Source organism: Canis aureus, chromosome 16, assembly GCF_053574225.1.
Source record: "Canis aureus isolate CA01 chromosome 16, VMU_Caureus_v.1.0, whole genome shotgun sequence".
Lineage (NCBI taxonomy): Eukaryota > Metazoa > Chordata > Mammalia > Carnivora > Canidae > Canis > Canis aureus.
Genome location: NC_135626.1, coordinates 52423950 through 52442508, shown reverse-complemented (window position 1 = coordinate 52442508; position 18559 = coordinate 52423950). Strand labels below are relative to the sequence as shown.

Here is an 18559-nt window from a genome sequence, read left to right as displayed (position 1 = left end):
CTCTGGACATATCCGTCATACCTTTTCATGGAATGGCATTATTTGCCAATAGTGAATTCAGGTGAAATGATTGTGTTAACCTCGGAAATTTTCTCTCTCTCAAGCTGATGAGAACCACTTAGCCATTCTGTCCAGCTTTTAGGGGAGAGGATCTTATTGGTCCCATTCCTTTCAAGTGCTTACCCTTGTTCAATCAACTATGTTCAATTTTGGCTGCCGGAGACACATTCCATTGGGTGTTGTGGCCAAGAGAAAAAAGTCATTTTGAGCTAAGCAAACATCACCTCTGGGTATCAAGCTGAAAAAAAAAATAGTAAGATTCAAGCATTTGCATGATTAAGATCCCCATAGTCAGTGGTAGAGTTAATTTTAATCTAATTAACCTTTCTCACATAACTTCAGCTGCAAGATCTCTATCGATGAAAGAAATATTCAAGATTGTACCTGACTTAGGATCAGTTATCATTCCTATTTTCTTTTGTCCAAAGGGTTGATATTTTAATACTGTAAGTGTTGACTTATTATGTGAGGTGTTTTAGTGGCTTTTTCCCCCCCTCCTTGTCTTACTCCTTTTTGTGTATGTGTATATGCTCTGTGGTTGTGGAACAGGGACATGGTAGTACTGGCAGAGATTTATCACTGAAATTATATTTACCATGGCATTACTAACAGATGATCAGGTAGGGGTGTTATTACCACTATGTAATTCAATTTCCTTTGAATTTTAATATGAATCTGGACTTTGTATCCTCAAAATGGTATTTCAAAACATGTTTGTATAGCTCACTACTTATAAAAAAAGAAAACTCTTTGGCAGCACAATTTACGTTTCCAAATCCTAAAGATGTGATCCTGAAGCTCCCTCCTGAAGACAAGATTTTCAGAAGGATTTTAGAGTATTTAGTAAATCCTCTCTGCTTTCTCAAATGAAGCATGATTCCATATTTCTTATAGCAATTCTGCTTCTATGTAAAGTGCAGTTCTAAGAATGAAAACATAGGAACCGGGATTAAGTACAGTTTTTAAATCTCCAGATCATGAAAGATAATTGTGAAAGATTATTCTGTCCATTAGCAAATACTTCTGAAATGACACAGCAGACAGGAGATAATTCATTTGGAAAGTCATTCATTTATCCTTTCCCCTTAGGTCACAAGGTGTTTAAATAATTTTGTAGAGGAAGTAGGAAACAGCTGTGGTAAAATTGTGGATTTTATGTCTTTCACTCTTGGGTGTGTAGCTGCCAAAATTAAACCATTAATAAGATGGAGACTAGATGAGGTTGAAATGTACAAACCTGAGCCCCTTCTTTGGGTGAGGCCTATAATGTGCTGCTTTTCTATTCCATTGTTCCCACAGAACACTGAAGGTACATGAGTTAAGGAATTTTTTTTTTTTTTTTTTTTTTTAGCTTAACTCTTTGCTGGAGTCACAATGGAGCTAAGCAAATAGAAGAATTCTGAACAGGGTCTGGCCAGTAGTTTATGTTCCCCATGCCTCTTCTCACCACCAGATGTAAATTGAACACTTGAAGATATTTTCAAAGCTTTTAGGTAGATGGGATATAATAATTTAGTGCACTGAAAGAAGAGATTGTTCTAAATAAAGAAATAAATCTTAAGGTACTCTAGGGCTTAAGAACAGGACTAAAGAGATCCTATTCTGGAATGTTCTCAAATCATATTCTTAAATGTCCCGATCTAGAAATTGATATAAATATAGATATAATATAGATTCACAAATATAAGATGAATTAGTGGGGAAGTTCATGGTACAATAAACTGATTATTAATGTGAGGCCATAACCAAATGAGGTCCCAATCTCAAAAGAGATTAGTCTAGCTGCCTGGAAACTTTAAATCGTATCTCTGAAAATAACATCCAACACCTAATGGAACAAATATACCAGAGAACCTTAGGTATAATCAGGCAGACAGCAAATAGCAGCATTTATTTTATAAATTATTTAAAGACATCATAGATAAAATTCAGACCAATGTAAGAGGATTGCAGAGTCATAGCATTTTATCAGCAATAGGAAACTTTGGGATTAAATAATCTCATTACTGAATAGAAGGGAAGCAAAATTCAGAGAAGTTGATTTACTTAACCAAGATCATACAATGAGGGCAGGACAGAGAAAACTTTGTGTTCCATTTCCACTTCAATTCCAGTGTTGTTTCTACAAAGCCAGGTTGATCTTTGATGTCTGATACTCTCTCCTATGAGAGAGGTAATAATTCAAGGGGAAAATAAATCATGTCTCTTACTATTAAGAGTTAATAGTCATGGAGAAAAGCAGATTCATTTTTCAAAATTACGGTATAGGTTTGTCAAACTCACAATGTATTTAGGCATACACATAAAATGAAATGTATATAAGCAAGATGCAGGAAAATGGATATATTCTCTAAATGAGACTATAACCTTTGTTATTACAAAGGTTTTTTCTTTGCTTCACTTCCTAGTCATGACCAGTACTTAGAATTGAAATACTAGTCTAGTAACTAGTTGTGGTTGAGTGAATTTGTTCAGAGAAGAAACACTGAGAGTGCTGTAATGATATTAATGCTATATGTAATGATATTATAACTGACCAAGAGAAAGATTGGGGGGAAAAAAAGGGAAGTTCCACTAGAATCAGTTGGTTTGGAATTTATCCCACAAAAACTAACATGCATTTTATCCCCTTCATTCCTTCTTCCTTGTAACACTTAGAAAATACTGCAAAAAATATATATACAATGGTTATCTAAAGCAAGACACTGGGAATATAGCCTAAGAAAACTACCAAAAGTACATTTGCAAACATAAATCAACATAAGGCTTGTAAAAACACAAGAATAGGGCTGCATTCTTGGGCATCAAACCAGAGGGGTGTTGGTTGCTTCAGAAACCATTTCTCCATTGTGTCTCTTGAATTACCAATAATTCTAGCTATGTACTCTTTAAACATCAATAACCAAATACACGATCTAATGCAGTTTTTAAACACCAAACATAAAATCAGGCAGTTACACATAGCATATGCTTATGGAAAGCAAAGAGAAGGGGTATAATAAAGAAAACGAGCATTCATTAAGTACACATTATAGCCAAGGCATTTTGTCTTTACAAAAACCCAGCTAAGATTCCTGTTTTACAGAGGAGGCTCAAAGAGTTTGAGTGTTTTTTTCCAGAGTACATATAGTAGGAAGTTATAATTCCAAGATTCAAAGCAAGGTTCATTTGAGTTGAAAGGGCAAGATCTTTTTGCTGAAGTGTTGTGAAGTGATACATTTTCTGGATCACTGATCTCTCTCTCTCTCTTTTTCTCTCTGTCTCTCTCTCATCCTCTGTGTGTGTCTCTTTTTGCACAGGCTTGGAATGGTAAAGGGATATGTTGAAAAGGAGTTATATACTCTAGATAAATTTATAGTTAATAAAATCTCCTTCCCAGCATAATGGGATTAGGAAGCCAACTATCTTCTAACCGAAAGGAACCATAAAACTGGGCAAAACTGTCAAACACAATCATTTCAGATTGCTAAAAATCTAGAAATCACCCAACATCGAACATCAGTGTAAACAGCATCTATTCATGAATACTATGAAACTTTGGGTAAGAACAGCATGAGCCTATGGTGTTCTTGCCTAGGATGGATCCCATGACCTCACTGGCTCTGCCCATGATAATTCAGCCAGGGAGAGGCAGGCTGTCACTGTCACTGCTAGTAAGATTACACAGAATTTAGAACACTATTATTAAAGTGTTGTGATGATTAATTTCATGGGTCAGCTTGAGTGGGTCACAGGATGTCCAGATATTTGGTTAAATATTATTTCTGGGTGTGTCTGTGAGAATGTTTCAGGCAGATATTAGTATCTGGACCCATAGAGTAAGTACAGCAGATTGTCCTCCCCAAGTAGGGAATCTGCAAACCTGTTGAAAGCCTAAATAAAATGGAGGAAGACAGAAGAAGAGAGAATTCTCTTTCTCTGACTTACTGCTTGAGCTGGAGGTTGGCTTTTTGCTATCAGACTAGAAGTTACATCATGGACACTCCTGGTTCTCAAGGCTTTGGACTCAGATTAGAACTAACCACTGGCTTTCCTGGGTCTCAGATGCCTTGCAGATACCTGATTATGGACTTCCTAGTTTCCATAAACACATGATTAAATGTAAATATGCAAAAATACACATGTATTTTCATATATATGTGTGTATGTGTGTTTGTAGGTGTATTTGATTTGTTCTGTTTCTCTGGAGAACCCTAACTAATACAAGGGCAATCCTGATGCAAGTGAAAAGAGAGGCTAGGAGCTCTATTTGCTTAAATTTGCATAGCTAGTGATTAAACAAGAGTTCCAGTAAATGAGCACACATAGGGGGTTTGATAAGCTTTCTACACATCTGGGATTGGCCAGAAGCAATGTGGGTATACAGCAGAGATCACAACGGATTTAAGCTGCTTGTACATCTCTGGCCTTTGGTGCCAGGGCACACGCTCAAAGGAGACACAAGAAAGTTCTATGGATAGTAAAAAAAAAAAAAAGAAAGAAAGAAAAAGAAAAAAAGAAAGAAAAAAGGATAAATCTAAAGCAGCCTGTTTGAATCTGTTCCTTAACTTGCATACAGATTGTCAGCAGAGAGTAGAAAGACTCATAAGTTTGAGGTGTTTGAAAATAATCTTTAATCCTGTACTGAACAGTAAGCTATTCCTAGGAAATACACATAGGAAAGCAAACTTGAAAATAAAAATAAAATAACAAAAACAACTCAGCAGAAACATCCAAAGCCACACATTTAGAGGGAGACATACATCACAGATTTAATGAAGAAAAACAAAACAAAGCAACAACAATAACAACAACAACAAAACAAAAGCCAAAACAATTCTCAGGAGAAAAAAAGCCAATATTGTCTGAAATATGCAATATTCCACAGAAAAATATGTGAAGCAATAGGAAAATGTGGCTCAAACTCAGAAAAAAGAGGGGTAATCAATAGAAACTGTGTGTGTATGTCCCCCCAGCCCTGGTTTTAGATTCAAAGGAATCCAAATAGCTAAAGAATGCCATACTGAAAGAGTAAAAGGAAAGTATGATGACAATGATTCAATGAACAGAAACTTGTATTAACTCGTATTAAGGAGATGGCAGTTGTAGAAAAAAAAAATGAGGATTTGGGATTTGGAAAGTAAAATAATTAAAATGAAAAGTTCACTTGACAGTTACAACAGAAGAGTCATATGGGCAGGAAAAAGAAAATAAAAAAGAATCGATGAAGTTGAAGATAGATCAATGGGAAAATTAACAAAACTTCAGAGATCTCTGAAACACTACCAAGCATACATGTGTGTGTAATGAGTGTGCCACAAGGAGAGAAGAGAGTGAAAGGGGGGAACTAGTGGAAGAAATAATGGCCAAAAACGTCGCAAATTTAATGAAAGCCAATAATCTATAGATCCAAGAAGCTCCGTACACCCAAACGTCTTTTTCTTTCATTCTTGAATTTTAAATTCCAAATAGTAAAATAAGCCATTCAGGCATATACGTCAGGGTTGTAATTGCTTTTAAAAATATGTATGTAGAAAAAAATACGTATGTAGATATATTGAATTGGATACTTAAAGTGAAAGAAGCAGGATCATGGTACATGCACTTGACTGTTTTCACTGGACATCACCGCCAGCTCCTTCTCAGGTTTTCCTGTAAGTGCAGAGAAGGAACTGAGAGCTACAGTTTCCAGAATGTGCTCATGTATCTGATTCAGGGTTAACAAGTAAGAAAGGCAGGTATTGGAGTCCAACTGGGAAGTCTGGACAGAAGGATGAATGGCCTTGACAGGATGTCTGAAGCAGAATGTGTGTTCACTGAACTTTTGATAATTATCCACATAGGAACTTCAGACTGATATAAATCATTAGGAGATTCCCAGGGGTTCTTATTCTTCTTTTAATCTCAGGGATTCTTGAGATTTGGAGACACTGTAAGCAAGATCCTGAGAATCCGTTCTAGTGCTGAAGCTCCCACTTGGGAGCTGGTTTCCCTGACCTTCACTTCCCTACTAGCCCTTCACTATAAACCTCTAATCCCAAATATTAAAACCATTCATAATTTGAGAAAAATGTAATGATGCTTCAGTATTAACATGATGCTGAATTTTACATTCTGTGATTCTAGTTTCTTAAATATCTTTGCCACCATTAGGAGAATAACCACTACCATACCCCCCAAATAACTGGTCTGATTCTTCTAGCTAGCTGTGTAAATTTTGGTCAGAGGGGGTTTTATTTTTTTAATTCTTTATTTAAATTTAAGTTAGTTAACATCTAGTGTATTATCAGTTTCAGGGGTAGAATTTAGTAATTCATCAGTTTCATACAACACCCAGTGCACATTACTTTGAGTGCCCTCTTTCATGCTCATCACCCAGTTACCCCATCACTCCACCTACTTCCCCTCCAGCAACCCTCAGTTTGTTTCTTATAGTAAAGAGTCTCTTATGGTTTGCCTCCCTCTCCCTTTCCATTTTCATCTTATTTTGTTTTTCCTTCCTTCCCTTCTCCTATGTTCATCTGTTTTGTTTCTTAAATTCTATATATGAGTGAGATCATATCATATTTGTCTTTCTCTGACTGACTTATTTCACTTAACATAATACCCTCTAGTTCTGTCCACATCATTGCAAGTGGCAAGGTTTGATGACTGCCAACGGCAAGATTTCATTCTTTTTGATGGCTGAATAATATTCCCTAAGAAGTATATACCACATCTTCTAATCCATTCATCTGTTGATGGACATCTGGACTCTTTCTGTAGTTTGACTACTGTGGATATTGCTGCTGTAAAGATTGGGGTGCATGTGCCCCCTCAAATCACTATGTTTGTATCCTTTGGATAAATACCTAGTAGTGCAATTGCTGGGTCGCAGGGTAGCTCTATGTTGAACTTTTTGAGGAATCTCTATTCTGCTTTCCAGAGTGGTTGCATCAGCTTGCATTCCCACCCAACAGTGTGAGAGAGTTCGTCTTTCTCTGCATCCTCACCAACATCTGTTGTTTCCTACATTATTAATTTCAGCCATTTGGTCAGAGGAGTTTTAAGAAACACTTGAATTGACCCAGAGTTGTTAATTTTCAACATGGCTGGGCTAGATATCAGCAGTAGAAAATGCGAAAATTCCAGTTCCACAGATGGGACAGGTCTTACCACAAAACCTAGAGTGAACATTCAAGTTTGCTTTCTGGAATATTTAAAAATACTTTTGAATCTCTAATGTTCCAATCTACAATCTCTTTTTCACTGCTAACTCTTTATTAGAATGCAAATGAGGAAAAGGCGGAAAATAACCACATCTGTGCCAGAGAGATGGATAAACGATAGCCAGAATAAAGCCTCCAAAATGCACAGAGCACATTGCCTAGTTCCCTTAAGAGAAATGCCGCTATTGTATTTTGTTGTTTAATAGTTTTGAATTATTAATGATTTATAATGATTCCTTCATCGTTAAAGCTAGTCCTTTATTTTTTCAACACAATATGGCACAGATTGAGGAAATAAAAGAGATTTTTAATGGACTCAAGGACAATGCCGAAGGATAAATGTGTTTAAAGCACTTGGATTTAGAGAAACTGGTCGTTTTCTTTTAAGAGCTATATTGACAGAGAAGCCAACATTCTCCTGTACTGCTACCTTCTATGAGCATATTTTGAAAGTGATTTCCCCCTCTTTTTAAATAGGATTTATTATTATTATTATTTTTTTGGTGCAGCTTTAGGTTCACAGCAGAATTAAATGAAAAGTATCATGAATTCCTACATAATGTGCCACAGCATCCTTTACTATCTACAACCCACCCCACTACCCAGAATAGAACCTATATTCCTATATCTTTATCAGTCGAAGTCCATAGTTTATATTAAGGTTCACTCTTGGTATGGTACATTTTATGGGTTTTACTTTTTAGCAAATGTAAATGTCACATATCCACCATTATAGCATCATACAGAATAGCTTCACTGTCCTAAAAATCCTCTGTGCTTATTCTCATCATCCCTCCAATCCTCAGCCTTCCCCTGTAACCACTGATCTTTTTACTGTCTCCCTAGCTTTGCCTCCTCCAGGATGTCATAGTTGGAGTCGTACAGTATGTAGCCTCCATATTCCATACAAATGACTGATTGTCTTCTTTTACTGAGAAATGTGGACTTAAGATTCCTCTGTGTCTTTTAATGGCTCCATAGCTCTTCTGTTTTGTTTTGCTGTTGTTTTTAAATGCCAAATAATATTCCATTGTTCGGATAGATCAAAGTTTATTTATTCATTCACCTCCTGAAGGACATCGTGGTTGCTTCCACGTTTTGGCAATTAAGAATAAATCTGCTATAAACAAACCATCTGTGTGCAGTTTTTGTGTGGATGTAAGTTTTCAACTCCTTTGGATAAACACCAAGCCACATGATTGCTGGATTATTTGCTATGAAGATGTTTAATTTTGTAAAAGACCATCTTCCAAAGTGGCTCACCTGCTGCTCTATAGCCTCACAGGTGTTTAGTGTTGTTAGTGTTTTGGATTCTGGCCATTCTAATAGGTGTGTGTATCTCACAGTTTTTTTTTTTTAAGATTTTATTTATTCATGATACACACAGAGAGAGAGAAAGGCAGAGATGCAGGCAGAGGAAGAAGCAGGCTCCATGCAGGGAGCCTGATGTGGGACTTGATCCCGAGTCTCCAGGATCACGCCCTGGGCTGAAGGTGGTGCTAAACCGCTGAGCCACCCAGGGATCCCTCACAGTTGTTTTGATTTATCTTTCCCTAATGACATATGATGTGGAGGATCTTTTCATATGCATATTTTCCATGTGTATAACTTCTTTACTGAGGTGGCCATTCAGATCTTTTGCCCTTTCTTTGAGTTATTTTATTTTTGTTTTAAGAATTACTTTTATATTTCGGAGTGAATGCTTTTGACATAACTCTCAAGGATGTGGTCTGGGGCATAAGGAAATGCAGAAGGGTCACTGATAATGATTTTGGTGAGGGGTCTCCCCACAAATACCAATACACGAGACATTAATTCCTTCCAGGGAGAAGAGTACCACTGCCATGCTAATGACATTGGCTTTTCCAAATGAAATATTATTGGAATAGGAGAAGTTGAGAAATAATCATTACTTAGGTTTAAACACACATGAAGCATGAAAAATGAATTCTAAAAGCTGCCAAAGTCTGCCACTTTTCTATTTTTTTAGCAGAGAATATGTTCAATTATAGAATTATACTGTTCTCAATCATAGTTATATATAACTAATAGATGATCATAGATAAGTAGGTAGAGTATTATAGGAAATGCATTCCTTCCCCCAGGAATCCAGAAAGCCAAGTTACGGTGGTTTGGTTATTTGGAATTTAAAACCAGTTTGCTTTGTATCCTTGGTGATAGATGACTGAAAACCTTCAAATTCTAAAATGTTTACATGAAGAACAGGAGCTTCAACCTAAAAAAAAAAAAACTAGTCCACAAATGATTTAACAAAACAATAATGATAAGCATAACAATGGCTGTTCTGAATTAGTCTGCAATTCACTTAAGGTGTCAGCATCTTATCTTCCCAATCATAAATAGCTCATCCTGCAGGAAAGTAATATTAAGTTAATACCAGTTTAAAACAAGAAAGGGAAATACAAGAGAATCTACCTAAATTCTTTCAAAAAAAAAAAAAAACAAAAAAAGCTTGAAAAATATACTACAAAGATATCAGAAACTAGCTGGCATTTTGACCACTTCACCCAGAAATAGCATGGCCATGTATTTTAGAGGTCCTTTTAGAAACATATTTGTACAGCCATGAAAAATGCAGATTTTGGGATGGGGGTGGGTGGGGGTGGGGTGGGCAATAACTTCATTCTTCTTCTTTTCCTAAAGTTCCTGATTTGAAAACGCTACAGAAAGTTAATTTTTTCTTCTTTTGCCTCTAGTTACCACCATTATTATGCTATTTGCTGTTACTTCTATAACTTTTCTTTTACCTATAAACAAGGTTATGATAATTCACCATTAGCATGATAGTGTCACTTTGGATGTGGCCATAAAGACAGGCTTTCTCAGGAGCACCTGGCTGGCTCAGTCAGTTAAGCGTCTGACTTAGGCTCAGATTATGATCCCAGGGTCCTGGGATAGAGTCCCACATCAGGCTCCCTGCTGAGCAGGAAGTCTGCTTCTCCCTTTCTTTCTCCCCCTGCTCATACCCTCTCTCTCTTTGAGACAAATCAAATCTTTAAACAACACCACCACTGAGGCTTTCTGTAGGCATAGCTGAGATACAGAAAGAAGCATGTGGCTGCTCAAGACACTTACAAATCTTTATTTATTAAGACTTAAAAGGAAAAGAAAAATCTCACACCATAGAATTTTGATAAGTATAGAATTATGTCCTAAAATTCTCAAGGCTGAGCTGAAAATCTTGCTTCCTCAATGTATTTTTTTCTTTTCTTTCTTTCTTTCTTTCTTTCTTTCTTTCTTTCTTTCTTTCTTTCTTTCTTCTTCTTTATTTCTTTCTTTCTTTCTTCTTCTTCTTTCTTTCTTTCTTTCTTTTTCTTTCTTTCTTCTTTCTCTTTCCTTTTTGTTTTTTTTTGGTTTGGATGGTGGACTTGGAGAGGTGGCGAGAACATGAAGCAAGTCATTTAAACTAACCTTCAGTTTCTGCTATTATAGAACAGAGCTAATAAAACTCCCTCCACACAAACTTGTTGTGAGAGCCAGTAAACCAATAGTCATGAACACAACGTCTAATCCAAGAAAAAATGCCATTTGTGTTACTCATCGTGACATGCAGTTGGAAAACAGAGAGAGCCAACACTCTGTACCTCGCTGACCATGCTCTTCTTGAACAGCTCCAAGGCTATCAGGCAAGTCCAAGGCAATATTTTTAAGCATAATAGGTTCCCTAGTTGGTATTCAGCAGACACTTTCCCAATGTTTGGTCACTACTGATGTACATGAAGGGGCAGGTATGCCCTCTGCATTTCTGCAGGTCTCTCTGTCTGCTGACAGCGACATGCACACATCTGGTTGCTTCCTGTTCATTTCACAGATTCATCTGTATGTGTGCCTTAGAATATGCCTTCAAACGTGAAAGTCCTACGAGGTCTCTCTTCCCTCATTCATAAAGTTCATTATGTGGTATTTGCCAATGTGTAACCCACCCACCCCCAATCCCCATCTTGGTGTTTCCTCAATCAGAGAGGATGCCTTTACTTTTCATCCAAATTCACCTCTAATTTGCTTTGAATGTCAATTATAAGAACCCCTGCAAAATGTTTTATTTTTCAGAATTCTTTTTTTTTTATTAATAAAATCTGTTCCTGCGTATCCATTAAAAATGAACAGAAGAAGGTTTTGGAAACATTTAAGTTGATTACAACATCTTTTACAAAGTACATAAAATTGTTTAAGTGTCCCTAATAATATGTATGAAACAATTGATTCCCCTCACCCCCCACTCCAATCTAGCTAGCTGATCTCCTTAGTCAACTGCCAATAGATTTCATTTTGGTAGCAGCAGAAAGGAACACATAGTTCTAATTATTTAACAATTACTTGAGTGAAGAGTTTATTTTTATGCTACAGGAAGCCAAGCATATCTATGAATATTGAGCACAGATACTCTTAAAATATTTTTCAAACATGCAAACTGTTCCCATTTTATGGATATTTGGCTGATATTTTTACTTAAGACATGGGTCCTCCTACTCAAGGGAAATGATGGAGACACAGCCATGACAGGGGGGTGTTATATGATTTTTGTCCCATTTAGTGCCTGTGGCCCTCCGTCATGCCACTTGGAAGAATGAGGAGGTAGATCAAATGAAGAGTGGTGGGCAGCAAAGCAAAGTTTATTAAGCAAGAGTACAGAGTTACTGGAGAGGCAACCCAACCTAAGTGGGTTGCCCCCAGAGTTTCTAAGTATTGGGATTTTTATGAACTCTTTGCAGAACTATCTTAAGCAATCAGGGTGTGCTGAGTTGTGCCAATCAGGGCTTTGGTCATATAACTTATTAGGTTAATGCCCACATGCTGATGGTGTTCTTTTGCTGACATCTGGGGTTGTAGGTTTTAACTGCCTCTTGCCTATGATATTGACAAATGCTTTGCGGTTGTCTTATTTTAGGACATTTTTCAGAAGTCATTTATGCAAAGGCTGCAAAGCAGAGTATCAGTGCTGTTTTATCTTAGCTGTCCTGACTCCATATTTTCTTGTTGGGGATCCTGGCCCCAACTCCCTAACTGTCCAATTAACTCCTAACAAGAGGACCAGCTTGGATGGTGACCCATGGAGCACTGCATTTGCACTGAGGACTGGAGAGCCTTCTTTAGCATAATACATTTCCTTAGTTTTCTTTGGTGAAGGGAGATAGACCAGTAACAATTGAGATTGAATATCCTATCACTCATTCAAGGTGAATTTTAGCTTTATTTAGAACCTTTTTTTAAAACATTTTATTTATTTTGAGCGAGAGAGAGCAAGCACACGGGCGGGGCACAGGGAGAAGGAGAGGGAATCTCAAGCAGATTCCATGCTGAGCTTGAATCCCTACGCGGGGACCCATCTCACAACCCTGAGATCATGACCTGAGCCGAAATCAAGAGTCAGATGCTTAACTGGCTGAGCGACCCAGGAACCCCCTAGATCCTTTCTTATTCATGTGTGGCAGTGGTGAATTCAATTCAGTATATATAGAAACTTAGGAATTGCAAAGCATCCTTACATACCAGCCTCTAATTCCAATCAATAAGCTATGAACGATTCTGTTGTGTGAAAATACACTTGTCTCTCAGAAGTCACTCCAGATTGGAGGGATACTAGTAGATGCTGATCAAATTAAGATGGAAAGAATGATGGTTAATGCTTTGAAATCTCCAGACAGATTCAGAGTGGTCTGCAGTCAGATCAGTAAAGAACTAAAGTAGTAGTAGACTTGCTAGAACTTGCTGAAGAGATGAATTTCTCTGATAATCCCAAGAGTTGTCATTTTATCGGTAGACTATACATTCAAAATATTTCAGTATAAACAATGATATGTGTACGTATACCAGTTAACTGCAATGTATTCTTTAGGGGTCTTAATTGTCATTTGAGGAATACTAATAATATATCCTGGGTGATACAAATGATCTTCAAAGGAAATATTTATAATATTTGATCTCACTTTACATGATAATTTTAGATCAAATGCACTGTATTTTCATATAGTACCTTTTAATACATTGCTATCACAAATATATATTACATATAATTATATATGTATATATTACATATAATTTATTTCATATAATATATACATACATCAATACTCTGTTGCCTCCAACTTCTGAATATTTACTTACATATTTATGTAACTATAAGTTATATTATTTTTCTACTTGGTTGATTGATTGATTGATTGATTTGTATTTGTTTAATGTCAGGTAGCTGTTTTGGTTTATTCTGTGTCACCCATAATCCCTACTTAGGTTTCAATATCTGATCTTGCCTTAGAATGTGAAGCACTTTCTTGATTACTACCTTGAAGAGCTCCCACTTAGTTTTTACTTTTTCTTTTTCTTTTTCTTTTTCTTTTTTCTTTATTTTTATTTTTATTTTTATTTTTTTGTTAAAGTGTCCAGTTGGGAACCCTGATATCACTCTTTTATAATTATTACTGGTATAAGAAGAAGCATAGCCTAATGGATACAAATGTAGACTCCAGAGTTAGTCTAACACAGTCTGAATCATGATTTCAATCATTTATTGGCTATGTGACCTTGGGGATGTTATTTAACTTCCCTGCCTAGCATTATTTTACACCTGTAAAACTGAATACTAATAGTACCCTGTTCTTGGGAATTACACGAGATCCTAAATACCTGAAACACACAGTATAAATGTGTAGTAAGTGCTCAAAATTTATCATCATTGGCAATAGTCATTTTAAAAGCATAGCCTTATTTTTTTTCTCTTTACAGTTGGTAGTAATATTGTATTTCTTGCTAAGTAATATGTTAAGAGTTTTACTTAAATTCTAACTCAGTCTTCTTGGAAACTCTGAAGAATGTACTATAATTGTCAACATTTTGAGAGAGAGAGTTTGATACATGATGTGCCCAAGGTAATATGGAGAGTAAGTGGCCGAAGGGAAATGGGGATCCTTTCTTTATCAAAACAAAGCTAGAAAAATCACACAAAATGTAGATGTTGAAGGGCAAAGGTTATTAACTCTGAAATATAAAAAGAAAAAAAAACAGAATCAAAACATGTTAGAAAAAAATGGAGTAATTAATAAATTATGCAAAACTCTGGGAAGCTAATAATAAATTTTGTTTCTTATTTCTTTCTCGTAGCTTACGTTAGTATAAATTAAGAAATAGTTTGCTGCCATCATGGGTATAAATATCTGATTTGTGGCCTGTAATTCACTGTTGTATCAGTTGTATTCTTGACTAGTTCATACCATACAATTTTGTCAGAAATAACCATAAAAGTGTACGATGTACTTGTTTACCTCCTGGCTAATACAGAACTAATAGTACCAAGCAAATCAAGTCTTTAAAAGCGCTGGAACCGCATAATGTTTAAGAGATTGGTTGGGTGATTGGAAATTGTATAATACCTCTAAATATCTTTCATAGGAATCTAACCAACTTTTGAATCTTGGAATTTTCCCAGCACCATTTATTGAAGAGACTGTCTTTCTTCCAATGGATAGTCTTTCCTCCTTTATCAAATATTAGTTGCCCATAAAGTTCAGGGTCCACTTCTGGATTCTCTATTCTGTTCCACTGATCTATGTGTCTGTTTTTGTGCCAGTACCACACTGTCTTGATGACCACAGCTTTGTAGTACAACCTGAAATCTGGCATTGTGATGACCCCAGACATGGTTTTCTTTTTTAAAATTCCCCTGGCTATTCGGGGTCTTTTCTGATTCCACACAAATCTTAAAATAATTTGTTCTAACTCTCTGAAGAAAGTCCATGGTATTTTGATAGGGATTGCATTAAACGTGTATATTGCCCTGGGTAACATTGACATTTTCACAATATTAATTCTGCCAATCCATGAGCATGGAATATTTTTCCATCTCTTTGTGTCTTCCTCAATTTCTTTCAGAAGTGTTCTATAGTTTTGAGGGTATAGATCCTTTACATCTTTGGTTAGATTTATTCCTAGGTATCTTATGCTTTTGGGTGCAATTGTAAATGGGATTGACTCCTTAATTTCTCTTTCTTCAGTCTCATTGTTAGTGTATAGAAATGCCACTGACTTCTGGGCATTGATTTTGTATCCTGCCACGCTACCGAATTGCTGTATGAGTTCTAGCAATCTTGGGGTGGAGACTTTTGGGTTTTCTATGTAGAGTATCATGTCATCGGCGAAGAGGGAGAGTTTGACTTCTTCTTTGCCAATTTGAATGCCTTTAATGTCTTTTTGTTGTCTGATTGCTGAGGCTAGGACTTCCAGTACTATGTTGAACAGCAGTGGTGAGAGTGGACATCCCTGTCTTGTTCCTGATCTTAGGGGAAAGGCTCCCAGTGCTTCCCCATTGAGAATGATATTTGCTGTGGGCTTTTCAAAGATGGCTTTTAAGATGTCGAGGAATGTTCCCTCTATCCCTACACTCTGAAGAGTTTTGATCAGGAATGGATGCTGTATTTTGTCAAATGCTTTCTCTGCATCCAATGAGAGGATCATATGGTTCTTGGTTTTTCTCTTGCTGATATGATGAATCACATTGATTGTTTTACGGGTGTTGAACCAGCCTTGTGTCCCAGGGATAAATCCTACTTGGTCATGGTGAATAATTTTCTTAATGTACTGTTAGATCCTATTTGCCAGTATCTTGTTGAGAATTTTTGCATCCATGTTCATCAGGGATATTGGTCTGTAATTCTCCTTTTTGGTGGGGTCTTTGTCTGGCTTTGGAATCAAGGTGATGCTGGCTTCATAGAACGAATTTGGAAGTACTCCATCTCTTTCTATCTTTCCAAACAGCTTTAGGAGAATAGGTATGGTTTCTTCTTTAAACGTTTGATAAAATTCCCCTGGGAAGCCATCTGGCCCTGGACTCTTGTGTCTTGGGAGGTTTTTGATGACTGCTTCAATTTCCTCCCTGGTGATTGGCCTGTTCAAGTTTTCTATTTCTTCCTGTTCCAGTTTTGGTAGTTTGTGGCTTTCCAGGAATGCGTCCATTTCTTCTAGAAATACGCCTAATTTATTGGCGTATAGCTGTTCATAATATGTTTTTAAAATCGTTTGTATTTCCTTGGTGTTGGTAGTGATCTCTCCTTTCTCATTCATGATTTTATTAATTTGAGTCTTCTCTCTCTTCTTTTTAATAAGGCTGGCTAATGGTTTATCTATCTTATTAATTCTTTCAAAGAACCAACTCCTGGTTCTGTTGATCTGTTCCACAGTTCTTCTGGTCTCGATTTCGTTGAGTTCTGCTCGAATCTTTATTAACTCCCTTCTTCTCTTGGGTGTAGGATCTATTTGCTGTTTTTTCTCTAGCTCCTTTATGTGTAAGGTTAGCTTTTGTATTTGAGTTCTTTCCAGTTTTTGAATGGATGCTTGTATTGCGATGTATTTCCCCCTTAGGACTGCTTTTGCTGCATCCCAAAGATTTTGAACGGTTGTATCTTCATTCTCATTAGTTTCCATGAATCTTTTTAATTCTTCCTTAATTTCCTGGTTGACCCTTTTATCTTTTAGCAGGATGGTCCTTAACCTCCACGTGTTTGAGGTCCTTCCAAACTTCTTGTTGTGATTTAGTTCTAATTTCAAGGCATTATGGTCTGAGAATATGCAGGGGACAATCCCAATCTTTTGGTATCGGTTCAGACCCGATTTGTGACCCAATATGTGTTCTATTCTGGAGAAAGTTCCATGTGCGCTTGAGAAGAATGTGTATTCAGTTGAGTTTGGATGTAAAGTTCTGTAGATATCTGTGAAATCCATCTGATCCAGTGTATCATTTAAAGCTCTCGTTTCTTTGGAGATGTTGTGCTTAGAAGACCTATCGAGTATAGAAAGAGCTAGATTGAAGTCACCAAGTATAAGTGTATTATTATCTAAGTATTTCTTCACTTTGGTTAATAATTGATTGATATATTTGGCAGCTCCCACATTCGGAGCATATATATTGAAGATTGTTAAGTCCTCTTGTTGAATAGATCCTTTAAGTATGAGATAGTGTCCCTCTTCATCTCTCACTACAGTCTTCGGGGTAAATTTTAGTTTATCTGATATAAGGATGGCTACCCCTGCTTTCTTTTGAGGACCATTCGAATGGTAAATGGTTCTCCAACCTTTTATTTTCAGGCTGTAGGTGTCCTTCTGTCTAAAATGAGTCTCTTGTAGACAGCAAATAGATGGGTCCTGCTTTTTTATCCAGTCTGAAACCCTGCGCCTTTCGATGGGTCATTAAGCCCGTTCACGTTCAGAGTTACTATTGAGAGATATGAGTTTAGTGTCATCATGATATCTATTCAGTCTTTGTTTTTGTGGACTGTTCCACTGAACTTCTTCTTAAAGGGGAATTTTAAGAGTCCCCCTTAAAATTTCTTGCAGAGCTGGTTTGGAGGTCACATATTCTTTTAGTTGCTGCCTGTCTTGGAAGCTCTTTATCTCTCCTTCCATTTTGAATGAGAGCCTTGCTGGATAAAGTATTCTTGGTTGCATGTTCTTCTCATTTAGGACCCTGAATATATCCTGCCAGCCCTTTCTGGCCTGCCAGGTCTCTGTGGAGAGGTCTGCTGTTACCCTAATACTCCTCCCCATAAAAGTCAGGGATTTCTTGTCTCTTGCTGCTTTAAGGATCTTCTCCTTATCTTTGGAATTTGCAGGCTTCACAATTAAATGTCGAGGTGTTGAACGGTTTTTATTGATTTTAGGGGGGGATCTCTCTATTTCCTGGATCTGAATGCCTGTTTCCCTTCCCAGATTAGGAAAGTTTTCAGCTAGAATTTGTTCAAATACATATTCTGGCCCTCTGGCCCTTTCGGCACCCTCGGGAACCCCAATTAAACGTAGGTTTTTCTTCCTCAGGCTGTCGTTTATTTCCCTTAATCTATCTTCATGGTCTTTTAATTGTTTGTCTCTTTTTTCCTCAGTTTCCCTCTTTGCTATCAACTTGTCTTCTATGTCACTCACTCGTTCTTCCACCTCGTTAACCCTCGTCGTTAGGACTTCTAGTTTGGATTGCATCTCATTCAATTGATTTTTAATTCCTGCCTGATTAGCTCTAAATTCTGCAGTCACGAAGTCTCTTGAGTCCTTTATACTTTTTTCTAGAGCCACCAGTAGCTGTATAATAGTGCTTCTGAATTGGCTTTCTGACATTGAATTGTAATCCAGATTTTGTAACTCTGTGGGAGAGAGGACTGTTTCTGATTCTTTCTTTTGAGGTGAGGTTTTCCTTCTAGTCATTTTGCTCAGTGCAGAGTGGCCAAAAGCAAGTTGTATTGGGAAAAAGAGAAAAAGAGAGGAGAGAAAGAAGGAAAGAAAAGAGAAAGAGAAAAAAAAAGGTAAGAAAAAAA

At 36.8% G+C, this 18559-nt stretch overlaps 2 long non-coding RNA genes across 3 annotated transcripts in view; one reads left to right on the top strand and one right to left on the bottom strand.

The window, feature by feature from the left end:
- The window catches only part of LOC144286921 (uncharacterized), a 32422-nt gene extending 31024 nt beyond the window's left edge, over window positions 1-1398 (bottom strand). For both annotated transcript variants that reach the window (XR_013354868.1, XR_013354869.1), the window contains exons 1-2: window positions 1298-1398; window positions 184-298 (exon numbers count right to left, since the gene is read on the bottom strand). This is a non-coding gene — a long non-coding RNA (uncharacterized LOC144286921). The remainder of the gene's footprint in view (window positions 1-183; window positions 299-1297) is intronic.
- The window catches only part of LOC144286924 (uncharacterized), a 1061786-nt gene that overhangs the window by 841215 nt on the left and 202012 nt on the right, over window positions 1-18559 (top strand). The window lies entirely within an intron of this gene.